The sequence below is a fragment of the Chiloscyllium punctatum genome, chromosome 47 (genome assembly GCF_047496795.1).
Source record: "Chiloscyllium punctatum isolate Juve2018m chromosome 47, sChiPun1.3, whole genome shotgun sequence".
NCBI lineage: Eukaryota > Metazoa > Chordata > Chondrichthyes > Orectolobiformes > Hemiscylliidae > Chiloscyllium > Chiloscyllium punctatum.
In genome coordinates, this window is record NC_092785.1 from 50,826,743 (window position 1) to 50,852,093 (window position 25,351).

General features: G+C 46.9%; 1 long non-coding RNA gene across 2 annotated transcripts in view; it reads right to left on the minus strand.

The window, feature by feature from the left end:
• The window catches only part of LOC140468626 (uncharacterized), a 124,214-nt gene that overhangs the window by 62,135 nt on the left and 36,728 nt on the right, over positions 1-25,351 (minus strand). The window contains exons 3-4 of one of the 2 annotated variants that reach the window (XR_011955731.1): positions 15,575-15,701; positions 982-1,118 (exon numbers count right to left, since the gene is read on the minus strand). This is a non-coding gene — a long non-coding RNA (uncharacterized lncRNA). Of the gene's footprint in view, positions 1-847; positions 1,119-15,574; positions 15,702-25,351 lie in introns of both variants that reach the window. The other variant, XR_011955730.1, reaches the window with a different exon arrangement.

Sequence of the window (25,351 nt, forward strand, 5' to 3'; positions counted from 1 at the left end):
CTGGTACACCCGCACCAATCAACCCCACTGCCCTGTGGCCCAACATTTCAACGCCCCCTCCCACTCTGCCGAGGACATGCAGGCCCTGGGCTTCCTCCACCGCTGCTTCATCACCACCTGACGCCTGGAGGAAGAACGTCTCACCTTCCGCCTCGGAGCACTTCAACCCCAGGGCATCAATGTGGACTTCACCAGTTTCCTCATTTCCCCACCTCCAGCCTTCCAGCTCAGCCCCCCATGACCTGTCCTACCTGCCTATCTCCCTTCCCACCTATCCACTCCACCCTCGTCTCTGACCAATCACCCCCATCCCCACCCCCATTCACCCATTGTACTCTTTGCTACCTTCCCCCATCCTCCTCTCTGACCTATCACCTTCTTCCCCACCCCATTCACCTATTATACTCTATGCTACTTTCTCCCTATCCCCACCCCCCTCTCATTTACCTCCCAACTCTGCAGGCTCCCAGCCTCTGTTCCTGATGAAGGGCTTTTGCCCGAAACGTCATTTTCCTGCTCCTCGGATGCTGCCTGACCTGCCATGCTTTTCCAGCACCACTCTAATCTAGACTCTGGTTTCCAGCATCTGCAGTCCTTGTGTTTACATTATTGGAGGAGAAGGCAAACGAGATAAGGCATGTTGTAGACACTGAACCAAGTTACAGGCATAGGGATGGTAGTCTGGAATGAAGTACATTTAAGATATGTGGAGGGTCTATCGGGAAGGGAGGAGGTTACAGCGATAGGATCTGTTATAGGAATTTAAAATTATTGAAGACACTGGACCACAAGACATGCCATAGATACACTGTTGTAGAGTAGTGAGTTTTAATATAACAGAACTTACATTGGTGTGGTGATTGAGCCTGGGGTGTGTGTGTACACTGCTCCCCTCCAGCACTGTATCTATGTCATGTTGTGTTAACAGATGTTTGGAGCCCTCTCATTGTTCTTTGCTCTGTGCACTGTGGGTGACCTTACTTCACTACAGGATTTATTGAAGGCTCCAGATCTCCTTTCCCTTTGTCTCTCTCTGGCAGACCAACTGCATTCAATGAGGTGATGGACGATCCACCCAGCAGCTGGGAAGGCTATTGAGTCAGGACTTTCCTGAGTACCTACAGGAGACAGAGAAATAGACAGAATGGGAAATTAAACAGATGCAGTGAGGGTTACACATCGAGAATGGCACTGAGTCCCACAGAGATATGGAAAATGGAGCGATATTAAGTGATAGTCCCAGATTGCTGGAAAATGTCAGGATCACACAGTCATGTTGTAAGAATGGGTTTAGCTTCATGATGCCCTGGTATCAGTGCTCAGGGATGAGCACCCAGTGATAAGGTGAAGTAATGGCCTAGTGGTATTATTGCGAGAGAATGTATCCAAAACCTCAGCTAATGTTCAGGGCAGACAGGATTGAATCCCGCCATCTGAAAAGGAGACATTTGAAATCAATAATTTTAAAAATAATAATTAACAATCCACAAATAAGTATGAAACCATTACTGATGTACAACAAATCCAAACACTTGTCCTTTAGAGAAGGACATCTGCCCATCCTCACGTGGTCTGCACAACATCCCCACAGCAAAGGGTTTGCCTCTCAATTACCCTCTGAAATGGCCGAGCAAGTCACTCAGCTCAAGGTCAACGAGGGCTGGGCAAGAAAGGCTGGTCAGACAGAGACACCCACATCCCATACCTGATTTAAAAGAAACTATTCGGATGGTCCCTCTGGAACCGTGCTGGGACCAGTGTCCTGGCCAATCATGTCGGTAGGTTTATGGACAGGGAATTAAACTGACAGAGAGAATGCAGGTGAAAGGAGCTTTCAAATCCAAAGGGAAAAGGTAAAGCAATGGAATAGCCTGGGAATGTGGCTGAACACTAGCAGAAAGGAACAGGATGGGACAGAGGTTAATTAAAATTGTACATCAGCAAATAGGTTTGTGACAGAAAATTGTGGAAGAGAGAATATTCTGTTTTTGTTTTGAACGGACAACGTTGCTGTAATAAGGTCGATGGATTTGTGACACAGAGATAAAAGAGAATTAGACACCAGGGAGACATGGATACAGGGTAAACAAAAATATTCAGTGGTTCGTAATCTTGTGCAAACTCAGGCAAAATGGGCAACGCTAACAATAATGGATAACAAAGGCTTTACAGAGAAATCAATTAGCCTCAGATCATGAAGTAGAGTCAGTCTGAATGTAAATTCTGGCTACTACTTGTCAAGGACAGAAGCAGCAGAACAGTTTTAGCCACCGAACAGCATTTAATGGCTCGTCACTGCATTAAACAGGAACTCATTGGAATTTTTTAACAAAGGTATTGTGATAACTTTGTAAAACTTCAATATTTGTATAATCTGGGACAATCACACGGACAGCATTGATATTGGAAGAGGAGTTCGGTTAATTTTTTTTCAGTGTTTCTTTGAAAAACACATTGTGCAACTGTTAAGGGACATAACAATCGCAGAGCGACCGTGTAATGAAACTTAGTGAATGAGTAATGTCACCTGCAGAGATCCTCTGGGAAATTGTGATAAAGTGCACTTTAAATAAACAAAGTTTTAAAGTGAATCACAGAAAGGACAAGCTACAACTAGAAACAAAAATAGCCAATGACATGAAGTTGAGAGGAGAACTGACCAAGGTAAACAGGCTAAACAGACTGAAATATGTGCCTGTAAATGAACAGTGGAAAACATTTGAAGGAACAGTCTAAAATACTCAACAAAACGACATTCCATTGAAACAGTAAAAACCTCAGCAAGAAATTCCCACTGATCCCTCACTCAGGTTCAAAAGGTAACATACTAGATTATGAGGCTGAGAAGATCACCAAAAAGGACTTAAAATCCTGAAGTGAGAGAGTGTTTTCGGAGTAAATGTTAATGGATTGCAATGGGTCTGCTCGCAGGAGGAGGGCTTTGGGAAGGGGAACCATGGTCAGGGTTTATTGACACAATAGGAACAGGGAGAGGTGAAGGTGCTGGAGATGGTGAGAGTGTTACAGAGAGTGGTCAGGGTGTGACAAAGCCAGGACGGATTGCTGCAGCTGGAGGGATTTGCAGAGGTAGGGAGAGACATAGGTATTTTTATATATTCATTCATGGGATGTGGGTGTCACTGCCTGGAACAACGGTATTTGACCCCTCTGCTAATTACTGAGAGGGTAGCTCAGAGTCAGCCATATTGCTGTGGGTCTGGAGTCACATGTCGGCCAGACCAGGTTAGAATATTTGATGTCCTTCCCTAAAGGTGGTTAGTGAACTAGATGAGTTCTTCCTCCTGATAAACAATGTTTTAATGGTGGCCCCACCAATGTCTTTTACAGATACAACATGACATCCCAACTCTTACTCTTAATGCTCTCCCCAATGAAGGTAACCATCCCAAACGCCTGCTTCACCAGCCTGTCTACCTGGGACACCACATTCAAAGAACTGTGTACCTGCATCCCTGGGTCTCTGACTGAAAACACCACCCAGGGCCCGAACATTAACTGTACAAGTCCCACCCTGGATTGTTTCACCAAAATGGAACACCTCACCTTTATCTAATTAAACTCCATCTGCTATTCTTCAGCCCACTATCCCAGCAGGACTGTTCATCCTGTTGTATCACAGATAACCTTCTTCACTGTCCACTTTCCCACCAATTTCAGTGTCACCCAAAACAATTACTTACCAGGAAACCAATATTTCCATCCAAACCATTTATCCAAATGACAAACAACACAGGACCCACTCCACCGCTGGTCACATGCCTCCAGTCAGAAAAACAACATGTCTCCCACCACTCTCTGTCTCCTACCATCAAGCAAATTTTGTATCCAGTTCACTACCTCCTCCTGAATGCCATATCCTTTTTTACACTGATCTGAGCTTATTACCCAGTTTACCAGACAGAACACAGAACACACAACAGTTCAGCCCAAGACCCTTCGGCCATGATTTCATGCCAACCTTTTCTCCAACTGTAAGCTCAAAATAACTACATACCCTTCATTTTACTATTATCCATGTGTCTGTCCAAGAGTCTATTAAATGTCCCAGATGTGTCTAATTTTACTCCCACCATTGGCAGTCCATCCAACCACCTACCATTTTCTATCCTCTTATCCATCCTCCATTGACCTTAAAATTATGCCGCCTTGTAATAGCCATTTATGCGATAGGAGGAAACGTCTCTGACTATTCACTCTCTCTGTGCCTCTCATCATCTTTTTCACCTCCACAAAGTCGCCCCACCTCCTTCTTCACTCCAATGAAAAAAGCCTTAGCTCCCTCAACCTTTCTCCACAAGAAATGCCCTCCATTGCAGGCAGCATCTTGGTAAATCTCCTGTGTACACTCTCTAAAACTTGCACATCCTTCCTGTAAACAGGAACTGAACACAGTATTCCAAGTGTGGTCTCACCAGGACGCTATAAAGATGCGGTAAAACCTCACGGCTCTTACAGTCAATCCCCTTCTAAGGGGAGCCAACACAACATATGCCTTTTTAACAACCCTACCAACGTGCGTGGCGATTTTGAGGGATCTATGGACACGGACCCCATGATCTCTGTTCCTCCACAATGCCAAGTATTCTGCCTTTCACCCTGTATTCTGGATTCAAATTCGACCTTCCAGAATGAATCACTTCACACTTTTCCAGATTGAACTCCATCTGCCACTTCCAGCCCAGCTCTACGTCCTGTCAATGTCCCATTGCAACCTCCAACAGCCCTCCCACATTCCCCACCACTCCATCAACCTTCATGTTATTGGCAAACTTACTAACCCACTCTCCAACATCCACATCCAAGTCATTTACAAAAATCACAGAGAGCAGAGTCCCAGAGCCGATTGTTACAGAACCCCACTGGTCACTGAGCTCCAGGCTCAATACTGTCCATCTGCTGCCACCCTCTGTCTTCTCTGAGCCATCCAATCCTGTATCCAGACAGACAGATTTCCCTGTATCCCAATTTTCCTTCTTTTCTGAATGAGCCATCAACATATTCTGTCATATCCTCAAAGAATTCAATAAGGTTTGTGAGGCATGACCTGACCCCTCACAAACCCATACTGACTGTGGCTAATTCAACTATGGTTTTCCAAGTAGTCGTAAATCCTTTCTTTAGAATCCTCGCCAATAATCTGCACACCACAGACATTCGGCCAAATCTGTAATGCCCAGAATTCTACCTCCGTAACATGGTCCAGACACTACAAATCTTCTCTCCTCTGCCATGTTCCCCAGAATGACACTGGAGGGTGGAGGGAGTTACAGAGATAGGGAGGGATATCAGGACACGAGGATTTTGCAGATATTAGGAGGGTGGCAGTGCCAAAAGGAGGCTTTAGTAATTGTGAGGTCTCATGGTGATGAAGGCATTTGAAGAGGGAGGGAGGGAGAATTGTAGGGAAATGAGAGGTTTCATAGTTTAGGTGCTTTGTTAGGACCGCAAAAGGTTACTGAGTTGGGGAGAGTGTAAGCACTGGAGGATTTTACAAAAACATGTGGTTTTGATTGCAATGCAGGAAGAGGATTCAGGAAGCTGGAGAGTATGGGGTCTGAACGAGGTTACACAAATGGGAAGAGTTGGCAGGAGTGGAGGTGTTTACAGAGACAGCAATGGTCTGATCTGGAGCAGAGGACCCAGATTGGGAGGGGTGTGGGGACTGGAGGTGGTTTCACAGGGAAGGAGGACCATAGACCCACAGGAGGTTACAGAAATGTGGAGAGCTGTAGGGCTGACTGGGGTTCATGGAGATGGGAATGTTGGGAGGGATGGAGAAGTTTACAGGGATAAGGATGATTGTAGGCCAGGGCTGGATCACAGACAGGGACTGTTTTAGGGAGCTGAGCAGATTACAGAGATAAAGAGCTTTGTATCGACTGGAAGAACAAACTGAGATATACAGGGGAGTCGTGACTGAAGACGTTTATAGACATAGGAAGGCTTAGGTTCTGGGGGTTATGGAGGCCGTGGAATCTGGATTTCTTTTCAGAGACTGGGATAACAATTTTGGTTGGAGACAGTTTCACAGATAAGGGAGCATAGCACAAACAGGAGGAAGTTGTAGAGGAGGGTGATGTTTAAACAGATAGTGGTGTAAGAGCTGGACAAGGTTATGGAGATGGGTAGATGGTGGAGACACAGGAGGAGCTTACATTGACATGGGGGTGATAGTGACAGGAGGGTGTTAAATAGATAGTGGGTTCTGTAGGGACCGGATTGGGAGAGGAACAGGAATGGAGTGAGTTCGACAGATCAGGATTACTGCAGAGACCTGAGAGGATTACACTGATCGGGATGGTGGTCGGGTCTCCACAGACTGTTGGTGTTTAGGGAATGGAAGAGATTTGGTAGATAGGGAGGGATGTAAGAGCTGCAGGAGCTTATGGAGAGTTGAAGAGTTGGAGCAATTTGCAGAGGTAGGTTTCTCAGACAGGAGTAGGTTATAGATAGTGAGGGGTGTGGGGTCTGAGTAAGTCAGAAAGAGGAGAGTTTTCACGTCTGGAAGAGGTTACACTGATAGAGACAGTTGAAGAGACTGAAGCAAAAATACATGGAGAAGGTTACACAGATAGGGAGGTGAGTAGAGACTGAAGGTGAATACACAGACATGGAGGGTTGTATTGTTAGACGGAGCTGAGAGGGATAGGGACCGGTGTAGGGATTTACACAGATAGGGAAGGTTGTGTTTTTGGAGAAGGTTACAATGATACAGACAGTGTTAGGGAGTGTTTAGTGGACTACAGAGGAGCTCAGAGAGAATGTATTATAGGGAGTGGAGGAGATTACAGACACAGAGATGGCTGTCGGTTTGAAAAGAGCTTCTACAGATCCTCAGTGCTGTAAGGCTGAAGGGAGGTTATAACAGTGAGTGTTACCAAGACTTAATTACTTCACTGATATAGCGCAGGTCTCAGCATGTAACTGTCAAAGGGAAGTTGAGACAGTCCAGATGAGTTTTCAGAGATACAAAGGTTTATGGGAGTTTCAAGAGGGAACAATGATTGGGAGTGCTGTACCAAATGGGAATAGTTATAGGGAGGGTTCTAAAAGCAGGAAGAGGTGACAGACATATCGATCTTTGTCAGGACTGGAGAAGGTTACATCGGCAAGGAGTGTTTTAGAGTCTGGAGGAGATTACTGTGTTAAGGAGAATATTGGGGATAAGGCAAGGTGTAAGAGACGGGGATGGTTGACAGGGCTGGACAATAACCTGAATAGAATCGCCATCATGTGGAACCAGGCCATTCGGCCCAACCAGTCCATTCCAAAACTCTGAAGAGCATCCTACCCAGACCCACCCCTCTACCTATACATTAAACCCTGTATTTCTCGTGGTGAACTTACTTATACCACACATTCCTGAATACCACAGTCAACTTATGATGGCCAGTTCACTGATGGTGCAAATTTTGGACACACACACACACACACACACACACACACACACACACACACAAGGGAGCGACACGCAAACACACACAGTGAGGGAGATACACGCAGACACACAGCGAGGGAGGGACACACACAGCGAGGAAGCGACACACACACAGCGAGGGAGGGTCACGCGCACACGCAGCAAGGGTGGGACACGCACATAGCGCAAGCACACAAACACAGACACACACAGTGAGAGTGGGACACGCACACACACACAGCCAGGGAGGGACATGCACACACAGCGAGGGAAGGACATGCACACACACAGCCAGGGAGGGATGTACACAAACACACAGAGCGAGAGAGGGACACACACATAAACAGCAAGGGAGGGACACGCACACACACAGGGAAGGATGGACAAGCAGACACACGGCGAGGGGGAGGGCATGTGCACAGAAATTGCAAAGGGGCACGCACACTCAGGGAGAGGGGACACGCACAGACATGACGAGGGAGGGACACACGCACACACAGCCAGGGGGGACAGGCACTCACACAGTGAGGGGCGATGCGGACATACAATGGTGGGGATATGCACAAAAAGCAAGGGAGGGACACACACACACACACAAGGGAGGGACACACACACACACACAGCGAAGGGGGGGGGACATGCATCCGCACACACACACAGACACAGCGAGGGGAGGACATGCACACACACAGCGAGGAGGGACACGCGCACACAGCGAGGGGGACACGCACACACACAGCGAGGAAGGGACACACACACACACAATGAGGAAGAGACACACACACAGCAAGGAAGGGACACGCACACAAACAGCAAGGGGGGGACGCGCACACAAACACAGCGAGGGAGGGACACGCATACACACAGCAAGAAAGGGATACGCACACACAACGAGGGAGGGACAAACACACACAGCGAAGGAGGGACAAGCACAGACACACAGCAAAGACACAGACACAGACACACACACACACACACACACAGCGAGGGAGGGACACACAGCAAAGGAGGGACAAGCACACACATTGCGAGGGGGAGGGCATGTGCACAGAAATTGAGAGGGGGTACACACACGCAAAGCAAGGGAGGGACACGCACAAACATACACACATACACACACAGAGCGATGGAGGGACACGCACATACACTAGGTCACACGGCGAGGGAGGGACACACACACACAAAGCGAAGGAGGGACACACAAACACACACCCAGTGAGGGGAATACAGACAGACACATGGCGAGGGAGGGACACACACACACAGCGAGGGAGGGATGCGCACATACACACAGCGAGGGACGGGGACACGCACACATAAAGCGAAGGAGGGACACACACACACACAAACACAAATACAGAGCAAGGGAGAGACGCACACACACAGTGAGGAAGGGACAAACACACACACTTATGGTGAGGGGAGTACACACACACACACACAGTGAGGGAGGGACATGCACATACACTGCAAGGGAGGGACATGCACACACCGCGAAGGAGGGACAAGCACACACCGCGAAGTAGCTATAAGCACACACATGTCAAGGGGGAGGGCATGTGCACAGAAATTGAGAGGGGGCACGCACACACAGCGAGAGAGGACACACAGACATGGCAAGAGTGGAACACACGCACACAGCAAGGTGGGCACACACTCACACACAAGGGACGGACACACACGCAAAGCGAGGGAAGGACACGCACAGATACACACACACACAGCGAGGGAGGGACACGTGCACACACAGCAAGGGAGGGACACGCACAGCGAGGGAGCGATACGCAAACACACAGAGTGAGGGGGTTACCGCAGACACACAGCGAGGGAGAGACACACACACACATAGCGAGGGAGGGACACGCGCACTACACAGAGTGAGGGGGTTACCCGCAGACACACAGCGAGGGAGGGACACATACACACACATAGCGAGGGAGGGACACGCGCACTACACAGAGTGAGGGGGTTACCCGCAGACACACAGCGAGGGAGGGACACATACACACACGCAGCGAGCGAGGGAGGGACACGCGCACGCACACACCGAGGGAGGAGCGCGCGCGCACACACACACACACACACACACACACACACACAGAGCGAGGGAGGGAAGGGGACACACACACACACACACACACACACACACACAGAGCGAGGGAGGGAAGGACATGCACACACAGCGTGGGAGGGGCACACAAACACAGCGAGGGAAGGACATGTACACACACAGCGAGGGAGGGACACCTGCATACACAGCAAGGGTAGGACACACACACACAGGGAAGGAGGGAAAAGCACACACACGGTGAGGGGGAGGGCATGTGCACAGAAATTGAGAGGGGACATGCACGCACAGCGAGAGAGGACACGCACAGGCAAGGGAGGGACACGCGCACATAGCGAGGCGGGACATGCACTCACAGCGAGGGGAGAAGCGCACACACAGTGAGGGGATATACACAAAGAGCAATGGAGGGACACACACACACACACAAAGAGCGAGGGAGTGACACGCGCACACAGAGCAAGAGGGACACACACACACACACACACACACAAAGAGCGAGGGAGTGACACGCGCACACAGAGCAAGAGGGACACACACACACACAAAGCGAGGGTGGGACACGAACATATACACACAGTTAAGGGGATACAAACAGACACACAGCGAGGGAGGGACACGCACACACAGCGAGAGTGGGACACACACACACACACAGCGAGGGAGGGACACACACATACACTGCAAGAGGGACACACATACTCACAGCAAGTGGGGGACACACACACAGTGAGGGAGGGACATGCGCAAGCACACAAACACAGACACACACAACGAGAGAGGGACACACACACAGCGAGGGAGAGACACACGCACACAAACATGCACACACAGAGCAAGAGAGGAACACTCGCAAACACAGTGAGGGGGAGACACACGCACACACACACAGCGAGGGAGGGACACGCACGCACACACAGCGAGGGTGAGACACACACACACGTGCACATCTTCAGGGACACACACACACACTCACACAGAGCAAGAGAGGGATACGCACACACACAGCCAGGGAGGGATATGCACACACAGCGAGGGAGGGTCACACACAAACACACACAGAGCAAGAGAGGACACGCACACACAGTGAGGGGGAGACACATGCACATGCAGTGAGGGAGGGCCACGCACACACACACACAGCAAGAGGGAAACACACACAGACAGCAAGGGGGGGGATCTCACACATACACAGAGCAAGGGAGGGACATGTATACACACAACGTGGGACAGAGACACACTTACACACACACACACACACACACACACACACACACACACACAGAGCGAGGGAGGGACATGCACACACACACAGTGAGAGAGAGAGACACATACACATAACGCGATGGAGTGACACACACACAAACAGCGAGTAAGGGACGTGCAGTGAAGGGGACACACACAAACACAGACTGTGAGGATGTGACACATACACACAAACGGGGGGGAAGGGACACACACACAGCGAGGGAGGGACGTGCTGAGACACGCAGCGAGGGAGGGATACGCGCACACACAGTGAGGGAGGGACACGCACACACACAGGGAAGGAGGGACAAGCAGACACACGGCGAGGGGGAGGACATGTGCACAGAAATTGAGAGGGTGCACGCACACACAACGAGAGGGGACATGCACAGGCACAGCAAGGGAGGGACATACGCACACACAGCAAGGGGGGACATGCACTCACACACCGAGGGGAGATGCGCACACACAGTGAGGGGGATATCCATAAAGAGCAATGGAGGGACACACACACACAAGGGACGGACACATACAGACAGCAAGTGAGTGACAGGCGCACACACATCCAGGGAGGGACATGCACACACACACACACAAACACACACACAGGGAAGGAGGGGCAAGCACACACACGGCGAGGGGGAAGAAATGTGCACAGAAAGTGAAAGGGACACACAGAGACACGGCGAGGGAGGGACACACGCACACACAGCAAAGGGGGACATGCACTCACACAGCAAGGGGGATATATACAAGAGCAAGGGAGGGACACACACACACACACACACACACACACACACACACAGGAGGGAGAGAAGGACATGCACACACACAGCGATGGAGGGTCATACACAAACACACACAGCGAGGGACAGACACACACACACACACAGGGAAGGAGGGACACACACAGCGAGGGGGAGGAAATGTGCACAGAAAGTGAGAGGGGGCAATCACAGTAGAGGGGACACGCACTGACACGGTGAGGGAGGGACACGCACACACAGCAAGGGGGGACATGCACTCATACTGCAAGGGGGATATACACAAAGAGCAAGGGAGGGACACACACACACACACACACACACACACACACACACACACACACACACACACACACACGCGCGCGCAGCGAGGGAGTGAGACGCATACACAGCAAGAGGGACACACACACACAAAGTGAGGGAGGGACACACACATGCACACAGCGTGGGAGGGACACACAGGCACAGTGAGGAATTGAAATGCATACATATACACACACACACACACACAGTGAGGGAGGGACACACACACATGCGCAAGCACACAAACACAGACACACACAGTGAGAGTGGGATACGCACACACACACAGCCAGGGAGGGACATGCACACACAGCGAGGGAAGGACATGCACACACACAGCCAGGGAGGGACACACACACACAGCCAGGGAGGGACACACACACACACACACACACACACAGAGCGAGGGAAGGACATGCACACACACAGCGAGGAAGGGATGTACACAAACACACAGAGCGAGAGAGGGACACGCACATAAACAGCAAGGGAGGGACACGCACACACACAGGGAAGGATGGACAAGCAGACACACGGCGAGGGGGAGGGCATGTGCACAGAAATTGCAAAGGGGCACGCACACTCAGGGGGAGGGGACACGCACAGACATGACGAGGGAGGGACACACGCACACACAGCCAGGGGGGACAGGCACTCACACAGCGAGGGGCGATGCGGACATACAATGGTGGGGATACGCACAAAAAGCAAGGGAGGGACACACACACACACACACACACACACACACACACACACACACACACACACACACGGGAGACACACACACACACACACACACACAAGGGAGGGACACACACACACACACACACAAGGGAGGGACACACACACACACACGGGAGGGACACACACACACACAAGGGAGGGACACACACACACACACACAGAGCGAGGGAGTGACACGTATGCACACAGCAAGAGGCGCGCACACACACAGGCACAAAGCAAGAGAGGGACACGCACACACACACACACAGACACAAAGCAAGGGAGGGACACACACACACACACAAACACACCAAGGGAAGGACACTCACATTAACTGTAAAAGGGTCACACATACTCACAGCAAGAGGGGACACGTACACACAGCGAGGGATGGACACACACATGCTCAAGCACACAAACACAGACACACAGCAAGAGAGGGACACACACACACACACAGCCAGGGAGGGACATGGACACACACAAACACACACACACACACACACACACAGAGCAAGAGAGGGACACGCGCACGCAGCGAGGGGGAGACACATGCACACACAACGAGGGAGGGCCAAGCACACACGCACACCAAGAGGGACACACACACACACACACACAAAGAGCAAGGGGGGAACTCACACATACACAGCGAGGGAGACACACACACACACACGCAGCGAGGGAGGCACACACACATACCCCGAGCAAAGGAGGGACAGGCACACACACACACACACACACCGAGCAAAGGACGGACAGGCACACACACAGCGAGGGAGGGACACACACACACACACACACAGCAAGGGAGGGACACGCACACACACAGCGAGGGAGAACAAACACACTATTGCTCAGTCCATTGAGTGTAGGATTTGGGACGTCATGTTGTGATTGTACCAATATCAGTGAGGCCTCTTCTGCAACACTCTGTCCAGCTCTGGTCACCCAGTTATAGGGAGGATATTATTCAGCTGCAAGGGGTTCAGAAGAGATTTACCAGGATGTTGTTGAGTATGGAAGGCTTGAGTTCTGAAAAATGGCAGAAGCCTCAAGATTGAGAGGTGACCTTATAGAAGTTTATAAGATAATGAGAGATTTAGATAGCATTAACGGTAGCTGCATTTTCCCCAGGATGGGGGAGTCTCAAGAAAAGGGTCCACATTTTTAATGTTCGAGGAGAGAGATCTTCAAAAGAACGACATGAGGGTCAAATTGTTACAGAGGGCGGTTTGAGTGTGGAATGAACTTCTTGAGAAAGGGGTGGATGTGGGTACAATAACAACGTTTTTCAGACATTTGGTTAAGTACGGGAATAGGAAATGTTTGGAGGGATATGGGCCAGCAACAGGCAGCTGAGATGGGTTTAGTTTGAGATTATGTTTAGTACCAACTGAAGGGTCTGTTTCCATGCTGTACAACTCTGACAAGAATATAGTTTTGGTCAATTATTTGAGAAACACTGATGGAATGCTAGGGAACTAAAGACCAATTAGCCAGAGGTCAGTGATGGGTAGGTTGTGGAAGTGATTCTGCCAGGCAGGAGTTACATGCATTTGCAAAGGCAAGGATTGATGAAAGATAGTCAGCACAGCTTTGTGTATACAAAGTCAGGTCTCACTAACTTGATTGCTTTTGTTGAAGTGGTGACCATACATTGTCTACACTAAAGTCAGCAGGACCTTTGACAGGGTTTAGCATGACATACTGGTTCAGAAGGTTAGATCACATGGGATCAGGGAGAGCTAGCCAACTGGATACAAAATTGGCTTGACAGTAGGAGACAGAGGGAGGTGGGAGAGGATTGTTGTTCAGAATGGAGGCCTGTGACCAGAGGAGTGCTATAAGGATCGGGGCTGGGTCCACTGATATGTATCATCTACATAAACGATTTGATTGAGAATATGGGAGTCATTGTTAGTAAGTTTGCAGATGATCAAATTAATCGTGTCGTGTGCAGTGAATATGGTTATCAAAGGGGCTCTTGAACAACGGGGCCAGTGGATCAAGGAATGAAAGATGCAGTTGACATATGGTGTTGGGTTTTGTTGAGACAAACCAGGGAGGACTAACACAGTTAATGGTTTGGCCCTGGACAGTGTTGTCGAACAGAGAGACACCAAGGGCTGCAGTTACATTGTTCCTCGGAAGTGACATTGCAGTTGGACAGGGCGGTGAAAGCAGTATGACGCACTTTCCTTCATTGTCCAGAGCTTTGATATGATTTGGAGACATGTGTAACATTGACCTAAATATTTGCCTTAGGCAGAGGAGGATACGGATTGACCTTATAAAGGTTTATAAAACCATGCGGGGCCTCAGTAAGGTGAAAAGCCAAGGGTAGGTGAGTCCTAAACTAGAGGGTATAAACAGGAGGTGAGAGAGCAAGGATTTAAAGAGGGAGCTGAGGGGCAACATTATCCACAGAGGATGGTACATAGACGGAACGGACTGCCAGGGCCACATGGAGAAACGTGGACAATTACAACATGGAAAAGACATTTGGGGAGATACATGGAGAGGAGAAGGTTTGAAGAGATAAGGGCCAAATGCAGGCAAATGTGACACATTTAGTCTAAGAATCATGGTCAGAATTGATGAGTTGGAGTGAAGGTTCTGTTTCCGTGTTACATGACTCTGTATGCAGTTAAAGAGGAGGAGACTACTGAGATAAGACATGTTGTAGACACTGAAGCAAGTTACAGTGATCGGAATGGTAGGCTGGAGTGCAGTATGCTTCAAATTAGTGAAGTGACTATAAGGAAGGGAGGAGGTTACAAAGATAGCAACTGTTATAGGATTTTAAATATTATTGAAGACGTTGGTCACCAAGATATGACATAGATTCAGTGTTACAGTGTGGTTAGTCTTAGTACAACAGACCTTACATTATGGGCAGGGATTGAGCCTGGGGTATGTCTGTATTGTGCTCCCCATCCAGCACTGTATCTATGTCATGTCCTGTTAGCTGATGTTTGGAGCCCTCTCATTGCTCTCTGCTCTGTGCACTGTTAATGATCTTACCTTCCTGCAGGATTTATTGAAGGCTCCAGATCCCCCTGCTCTTTGTCTCTCTGGCTGACCAACCATCTTCAATGTGATGATTGACGAGACACCCAGCAGTTGGGAAGTCTATTGAGTCAGGACCTTCCTGAGTACATGTAGGAGACAGAGAGATAGACAGAATGTTAAATTAGACTGATGCTGTGAGGGTTACACATAGAAAATGGCACTGTGTCCCACAGGGATCTGGAAAATCTCAGTTTCCATCCCTGGCCTGTGCTGCTGCGTCTCTCTGGAGTGGAGAATTCTGTTGGCTCAGGATCTGGAGATTCTGAGTGAGAGACACTGACAGAGGCAGCAATTAGACCCATACAGTAAAGGATATGGAGAGAGACTGAGTGATATCACCAGAGTGCAGCAAGTTATCAAGATCAAACAATTGTGTCAGAAAAACGGGTTTAGCTTCATGATGCACTGGTGTCAGTGTTCAGGGATGGGCAACCATTGAGCAGGTGAGGTGATGGCCGAGTGGTATTACTACAGCACGTATCCAAAACCTCAACTAAGGTACAGGGGAGAAAGGTTTGAATCCCACCATCAGAAATGGTGGAATTTGAAATCAATAATTTAAAAAATAGTAATTAACAATCCACATGTAAGTGTGAGATCATTGCTGATGTACAAAAAACCCGTACACTTGTCCTTCAGAGATGGACATCTGCCCATCCTAACATGGTCTGCACTACATTCCTGAAGAAGGGCTTATGCCCGACACGTCGATTCTCCTGTTCCTTGGATGCTGCCTGACCTGCTGAGTTTTTCCAGCAACACATTTTCAGCTCTGCACTACATAACCACAGCAAAGTGTTTGCCTCTCAATTACTCTCTGAAATGGCTGAGCAAGCTACTCAGCTCAATGGCAGCTCGGGCTGGACAAGAAAGGCTGGTCAGCCAGAGACACCCACATCCCATACCTGATTTTTAAAAAAATAATCCATTAGGATGGACCCACTGGAACCGCGCTGGGACCAGTGTCCTGGCCAATCATGTCGGTAGGTTTATGGACAGGGCTTTAAACTGACAGAGAGGATGCCGGGACAGGGTTCAGGTGAAAGGAGCTTTCCAAATCCAAAGAGAAAAGATGACGCATCGGAACAGCATGGGAATTTGGCTGAAGACAAGCAGAAAGGAACCGAAAGGGACAGAGTTTAACTTAACCTGTACATCAGAGAATAGGTATGTGACAGGACATTTTGGGAAAGAGTAGATTGTCTTTTTTTTTCGCATGGACAAGGTCTCTGCAATAAGGTAGATGGATTTGTGACACGGAGATAAAATAAATTTAGACACCAGGGAGACATGGTTACAGGGCGAACAAAAGGTGAACATAAGTATTCAATAGCTCACAACCTTGCAGAAACTCAGGCAAAATGCGCAACGAGAACTATAATGGATAACAAAGGCATTTTAGAGAAAGCATTTGGCCGCAGATCATGAAGTAGAGTCAGTCTGAATGTAAATTCTGGCTACTACTTGCCAAGGACAGAAACAGCAGAACACTTTTAGCCACCAAACAGCATTTCATTGCACATTACTGCATTAAACAGGAATTAATTGGAATTTTTTAACAAAGGTATTGTGATAATTTTGGGAAACTTCAATATTCGCATAATCTGGGAAAATCACACTGGCAACAGTGATAGTGGAAGGGAAGTACAGATAATTTTTTTTTTCAGTGTTTCTTTGAATAATACATTGTGCAATTAGCTAGGGACATAACTATGTCAGATCGATGGTTGTGTGATGAAACTTAGTGAATGAGTAATGTCACCTGGAGAGATCCTCCGGGAAATTGTGATAAAGTGCAGTTTAAAGAAATATAAAGTTTTAGAGTGAATCACAGAAAGGACAAGTTACAATGAAAAACAAAAATAGCCAATTGCGTACATTTGACAGGAGAAGTGACCAAGGTAAATAGGCTAAACAGACTGGAACATGTATCTGTAAATGAACAGTGGAAAACATTTGAAGGAACAGTGTAAATCACTCAAAAAAAGTACATTCCATCAAAACAGACAAAACCTCAACAAGAAACTCACTCCTGTCCCTCACTCAGGACAAAATGGATCATATTAGATTATGAGGCAAACAAGATCAGCAAAACGTGCTTAAAATCCAGAAGTGAGAGCGTGCTTTAAGAGTAAGTTTTAAAGGGATTGCAAAGGGTCTGCGAGCAGGAAGAGGGCAGGTGGAACGGGAATCATTGTCAGGGTTTAATGACGTGACAGGAACAGGGAGAGATGAAGGTGCTGGAGGTGGTGAGAGTGTTACAGAGAGTGGTCAGGGCCTGAACGGTGTTACAAAGCCAGTACAGACTGCTGCAGCTGGAGGGGTTTGTAGAGAGATAGGGTGGGACATTGGAGGGAGAGGATCAACCAGTTGCTCATCCAAAACCACCACGTCAGTGGCCACAGGATTTTTCATACACACTATTGACCACCCTCAGCCCACAAGAGCATTTACATAAAGTATTTACGAATTACAGGCCAAAGGATAATTCACACACTGTATTGACCGTCCTCAGGACACAGGAGTATTCACACAGTTTTGAGCATTCACAGCGCACAGAATTATTCATACTCTATTAACCATGCACAGGCCACAGTATAATTAACAAACAGAAATGACCATGCAGAGACCACAGATTATTAACACACAGCATTGACCATCCACAGGCCACATTATTACTCATACACAGTACTGACGATTCACAGGCCACAGGCTTATGACCACACAGCATTGACCATCATCAGGCCACCGGATTAGTCACACACATTATTGAACATCCTCAAGCAACAGGATTATTCCCACACAGTATTGATCATTATCAGGCCACAGGAGTATCCACACACAGAGTATTGACCATCCTCGGGTCACAGGATTTCTCACACACTGTATTGACCAGCCTATGGTCACAGGATTTTTGAACACACTGTCTTGAACATTTACAGGTCACAGGATTACCCAAACACAGTATTGACTACCCTCAGGCCACAGGATTATTCACACACAGTATTGACCATTCACAGGATGCAGTATTATTAACAAACAGTATTGACTATGCACAGGCCACAGATTATTAAAACATAGTGTTGACTACACTCAGGCCACATGTTTATTCACGCAGAGTATTGAGCGGTCACAGCGCACAGAATTATTCACACTCAGTATTGACCATCATCAGGCAAAGGTCTATTCCCACACAGTATTGATGATTCACAGGCTACAGGATTACTCATACACATCATTGACCATCATCAGGCCGGACGATTATTCACATACAATATTGACCACCCTCAGGCCACAGGATTATGCACACACAGTATTGACCATTGACAGTCCAAAGGATTAATTGTACATCGTGTTGACCATCCTCAGTCCACAGGATTATTTACTCACAGTATTGACCATTCACAGCCCACAGGATTATTCACACAAACATTGACCATTTACAGGTAACAGGATTATTCTCACACAGGATTGAACAACCTCAGGCAATAGGATTAATCACACATCGTATTGATCATTCTTAGGCCACAGGATTACTCACACACAGTTTTGATCATCCTCAGGCCAAGGGTTATTCACACGCAGTACTAATGATTCACACGCCAGAGGATAAATCACACACAGTATTGACCAACCTCCGGCCACAGGAATATTCACAAACAATATTCAAAATTCTTAGGACACAGGATTAATCACACATAGTATTGATCATCCTCCGGCCAGAGGATTAATGAACACACGGTTTTGACCACTTACAGGTCACAGGATTATTCACAGACAGTATTGCCCATGCACAGGCCACAGTATTATTCACACACATTATTGAGCATTCATAGTACACAGGGTTATTCACACACAGTATTGAGCATTCACATTGCACAGGATTATTCAACACTTTGTATAGTCCATCCACAGGCCATACTATTATTATTAGACCACAGTATTAATGGTTCACAGGCCACAGGATTGTTCACACGCAGTTTTGACCACCCTCAGGCCACAGGATTGTTCACACACAGTATTGACCATCCTCAGGCCAAAGGTCATTCACACACAATATTGACAATTTACTGTCTAAGGATAATTCACACACAGCATTGACCGTCACAGGCCACAGGTTTATTCACACACAATATTGAACACCCTCAGGGCACAAGATTATTCACGGTATTGACCATCATCAGACCTCAAGATTATTCACACACTGTATTAACCAGCCTCCGGCCACAAGATTATTCACAACAGTATTGACCATCCACATGCCACAGATTATTAACACACAGTATTAACCATTCACAGGCCACAGCCTTATTCACACACAGTATGGACTATCTTTAGGCCACTGGATTATTCCCACACTTTATTGACTACTCTCAGGCCACAGGTTTATTCATACAGAGTATTGAGCAGTCGCAGTGCACAGGATTATTCACACACAGTATTGACCATCCTCAGGACACAGTATTATTAACAAACAGAAATGACCATCCACAGGCCACAGGATTTTTCACCCGCAGTATTGAACAACCACAGGCAACAGGATTAATCACATAGTTTTGACCATCTTCAGGCTAAGAGTTATTCACACACAGTATTGATGATTAACAGCCAGAGGATTATTCACACACAGTATTGACCATTCATTGTCCAAGGATAATTCACACACAGTATTGACCGTTCACAGGCCACAGGATTATTTGCACACAGTATTGACCAGTCTACGGCCACAGGATTTTTGAACCCACTGCCTTGTCACTTTAAAGGCACAGGATTATTCACACACTGTGTTGATGATTCACAGGCCACAGGATTAGTGACACACAGTATTGACCATCCTCAGACCACAGGATTATTTACACACGGTATTGATCATTATCAGGACACAGGATTATTCATATACAGTATTGACTTACCTCAAGCCACAGGATTTTTCACACACAGTATTGATGATCCTCAGGCCACAGGATTATTTTCACAAGGTACTGACCATCATCAGGCCACAGGATTACTCACCCAATATACTGACCATCCTCACATAACATAATTATTCACATAAAGTATTAACCATTCTCAGGCCACAGGATTATTCCCACACAGTATTGAGCATTCATAGTTCCCAGGATTATTTACACACAGTATTGACCATTCTCAGGCCACAGGATTATTCCCACACAGTGTTGACCATCCTCAGTACACAGGGATACTCAAAAAAAAATAAACAAACATTCCCAGGTCACAGGATTACTTAAACACAGTATTGACCACCATTAGGCCACAGGATTAATGAACACACTGTCTTGACCATTTACAGGTCTCAGTTTTATTCATACACAGGTTTGACCATTCTCAGGCCACAGGATTGTTCACACAGTGTATTGATCACCCTCAGGCTGCAGGATTATTCACAGACAATACTCACTACCCTTAGATCACAGGATTGTTCTCACACAGTAATGACCATCCAAGGGTTATTCACACACAATATTCAGTATTCACCATGCACAGGATTATTCAAACACAGTATTGACCTTCCCCAGGCCAAAGGATTATTCCCACACAGAACTGACCATCCTCACGCCACAGGACAATTCCCACAGAGTTTTGGCCATCCTCAGGTCACAGGATTGTTCACAAATAATATTGACCACCCACGCACCGCAGGATTATTCACATACAGTATTCACCATTCACAGTCCACAGCATTATTCACACACAGCGTAGACCGTTAACAGACCACAGGATTATTCATACAGAGCATTGAACAACCCCAGTCAACAGGATTAATCGCACAGAGTTTTGACCATTCTCAGGCCACAGGATTGCTCACACACAGTATTGGCAATCCTCAGGCCAAGGGTTTTTCACACACAGTATTGACCATTCCCAGGCCAGAGGATTATTCACACAGGGTATTGACCATTCACTGTCTAAGGATAATTCACACACAGCATTGACTGTCACAGCCCACAGGTTTATTCACACACAATATTGAATATCCTCCTGGCACAGGATTATTCACGGTATTAACCAGCCTCCGGCCACAAGATTATTCACAACAGAATTGACCATCCAAGGCCACAGATTATTAACACACAGTTTTGACCATTCACAGACCACAGCCTTATTCAGCCACAGTATTGACTACTCTCAGGCCACAGGTTTAGTCACACACAGTATTGACGATTCGCAGGCCAAAGGACTATTCGCACATGGTAATGACAATTCACTATCCAAAGGATTATTCACACACAGTATTGACCATCCGCAAACCACAGGATTATTCACACACAGTATTGACCAGCCTACGGCCACTGGATTTTTGAACCAACTGCCTTGACAGTTTACAGGCTACAGGAATATTCATACATGGAACCAACCATTAACTGTCCAAAGGATTATTCACACACTGTATTGACCATTCTCAAGCCACAGGATTAATGAACACACTGTCCTGACCAACCTCAGGCCACTGAATTATTCACACATGGTATTGATAACCCTCAAGCCATGGGTTATTTAAACACAGAATTGACGATTCTCAGGCCAGTGGATTATTCACACAGAGTATTGACCATTTTCAAGTCACAGGATTGTTCACACACAGTATTGACTAACCTTAGGTCATAGAATTATTCACACACAGTATTGACTACCCTTAGGTCACAGGTTTATTCACACATGGAACTGACCATTCACTGTCCAAAGGATTATTCACACATGGTATTGACCATCATCAAGCCACAGGATTATTCACGCACAGTATTGACCGTACTCAGGCCAAGGGGTATTCATACACAGTATTGATAATCCTCAGGCCACAGGATTATTCACAGATGGAACTCAGAATTCACTGTCCAAAGGATTATTCACACACTGTATTGAACAACCTCAGGACACAGGAATATTCACAAACAGTATTAAACAAACATTCTCAGGCCACATGATTATTTACACACAGAATTGTTCACCCTCAGGCCAAGGGTTATTCACACACAGTATTGAAGATTGACAGGCCACAGGTATAAGGACACACATTATTGACCATCCTCAGGCAACAGGATTATTCTCACACAGTACTGACCATCCTGATGCAACACAATTATTCACACATGGTATTGATCATCCTCAAGCCACAGGGTTATTTTCACATGGTATTGACAATCATCAGGCCACAGGATTAATCACACATGGTATTGACCATTCACTGTGCAAAAGATTATTCTCACACAGTATTGACCATCCTCAGGCAACAGGAGCAGTTCACAGAGTATTCATCAACTCAGGCAACAGGAGCAGGTCATGCACAGTATTGACCATCCTTAGGCTGCAGGATTATTCACACACAGCGGTGACCATTCACAGCATTATTCGCACACAGTATTGAACAAGCTCAGGCAACAGGATTAATCACACATGGAACTGACCATTCACTGTCCAAAGGATTATTCACACACTGTATTGACCAACCTCAGGCCACAGGAGTATTCATAAACAGTATTGAGCATTCACAGTTCCCAGGATTATTTAAACACAGTATTGACAATCCACAATCCACAGGATTATTCACACAACTATTCTCCATCCTCAAGCTGCAGGAGTATACACACACAGTATTCTACATCCTCAGGCCACAGGATTATTCACACACTGTATTGACCAGCCTACAGCCACAGAATGTTTGAACCCTTTGCCTGATCAGTTTACAGGTCTCAGGATTATTCACACAAGGTATTGACCATCCCCAGGCCACAGTATTATTCAAGCACAGTCCTGATCATCCACAGGCCAAGGGTTATTCACACACTGTATTGATCATCCTCAGGCCGAGGAATTATTCACACACTGTATTGACAATCGTCAAGCAATAGGATTATTCACACAGAGTATTGATCAACCTCAGGCCACAGGATTATGCACAAACGATATTAAACATTCTCAGGCCACAGGATTATTCACACACAGAATTGAAGATTCACAGGCCAAAGGATTAGTGACACACGTTATTGACCATCCACAAGCAAAAGGATTATTCACACACAGTATTGACCATCCTCAAGGCCACAGGATCATTCACAAACGATTTTGGCCATCCGCAAGCCACAGGATTATTGTCAGATGGTATTGACAATCATCAGGCCACATGTTTATTCACAGTGTATTGACCATCCTCAGGCCACAGGATTATTCACACATGGTATTGACCATTCACTATCCAAAGGATTATTCTCACAAAAGTATCGACCATCCTCAGGCAACAGGAGCAGTGCACACAGTATTGATCAACTCAGGCCACATGATTATTCACACACAGCATTGACCATCTTCATACCACAGGATTATTCACACACAGCATTGACCATTCACAACCCACAGCATTATTCACACACAATATTGAACAACCTCAGGCAACAAGATTAATCACACATGGAACTGACTATTCACTGTCCAAAGGATTATTCACACACTGTATTGACCATCCTCATGCAACAGAACGATTCACGCAAAGTAATGACCATCCTCAGGCCACAGGATTAATCACACACTGTATTGACTATCCTCAAGCCACATGATTATTCACAGACAGTATTGACCAACCTCAGGCCGCAGGATTATTCACACACAGCGTTCAATAAACTCAGGCAACAGGAGTAATTACACTTGGAACTGACCATTCACTGTCCAAAGGATTGTTCACACACTGTATTGACCATCCTCAAGTCACAAGATTATTCACACACAGTATTGACCATCGTACGGTAACAGGTTTAATGAAAACACTGTCCTGACGATCCTTATGTCACAGGATTGTTCACACATAGTAGTGAGGATCCTCAGGGCACAGGATTATTCACACAGTATTGACGATTCACATTCCAGAGCAGTATTCACACACCGTATTGATGATTCACAGGCCAAGAGTTATTCACACACAGTATTGACGATACACAGGCCAGAGGATTATGCACACGTGGCATTGACCATTCTCTGTCCAAAGCATTATTCACACACAGTATTGACCATCCTCAAGCCACACGATGGTTCACACACAGTATTGACCATCCTCAGGCCACAGGAATATTCACACACGCTATTTACTATTATCAGGCCACAGGATTATTCCTACACGGTATTGTCCACCCTCAAGCCACAGGATTTTTTGCACACAGTATTGATGATCCTCAGGCCACAGGATTATTTTCACACGGTATTAACCATCATCAGGCCACAGGATTAATCACATGCTGCATTGACCATTCTCACGCTACAGAATTATTCTGACACAGTATTGACCATCTTCAGTTAACAGAAATATTCACACACCGTATTGACCATCCTCCTGCCACCAGATTTGTCACACACAGTATTGACCATCCTCACACAACAGGATGAATCACACATGGTATTGATCATCCTCCGGCCACAGGATTATTCACACGCAGCTCTGACCCCCCTTAGGCCACAGGATTAATGAACACACTGTCTTGATCATTTACAGATCACAGATTCATTCACACAAAGTTTTGACCACCCTCAGGCCGCAGGATTATGCACAGATAGCACTCACTACCCTCAGGCCACAGGATTGTTCACACACAGTATTGATCATCCTTAGTCCAAGGGTTATTCACACACAGTATTCAGTGCACAGGATAGTTCACATACTGTATTGACCAACCTTAGGCCACAAGATTATTCCCACACAGTAGTGACCACTCTCAGGCCAACAGG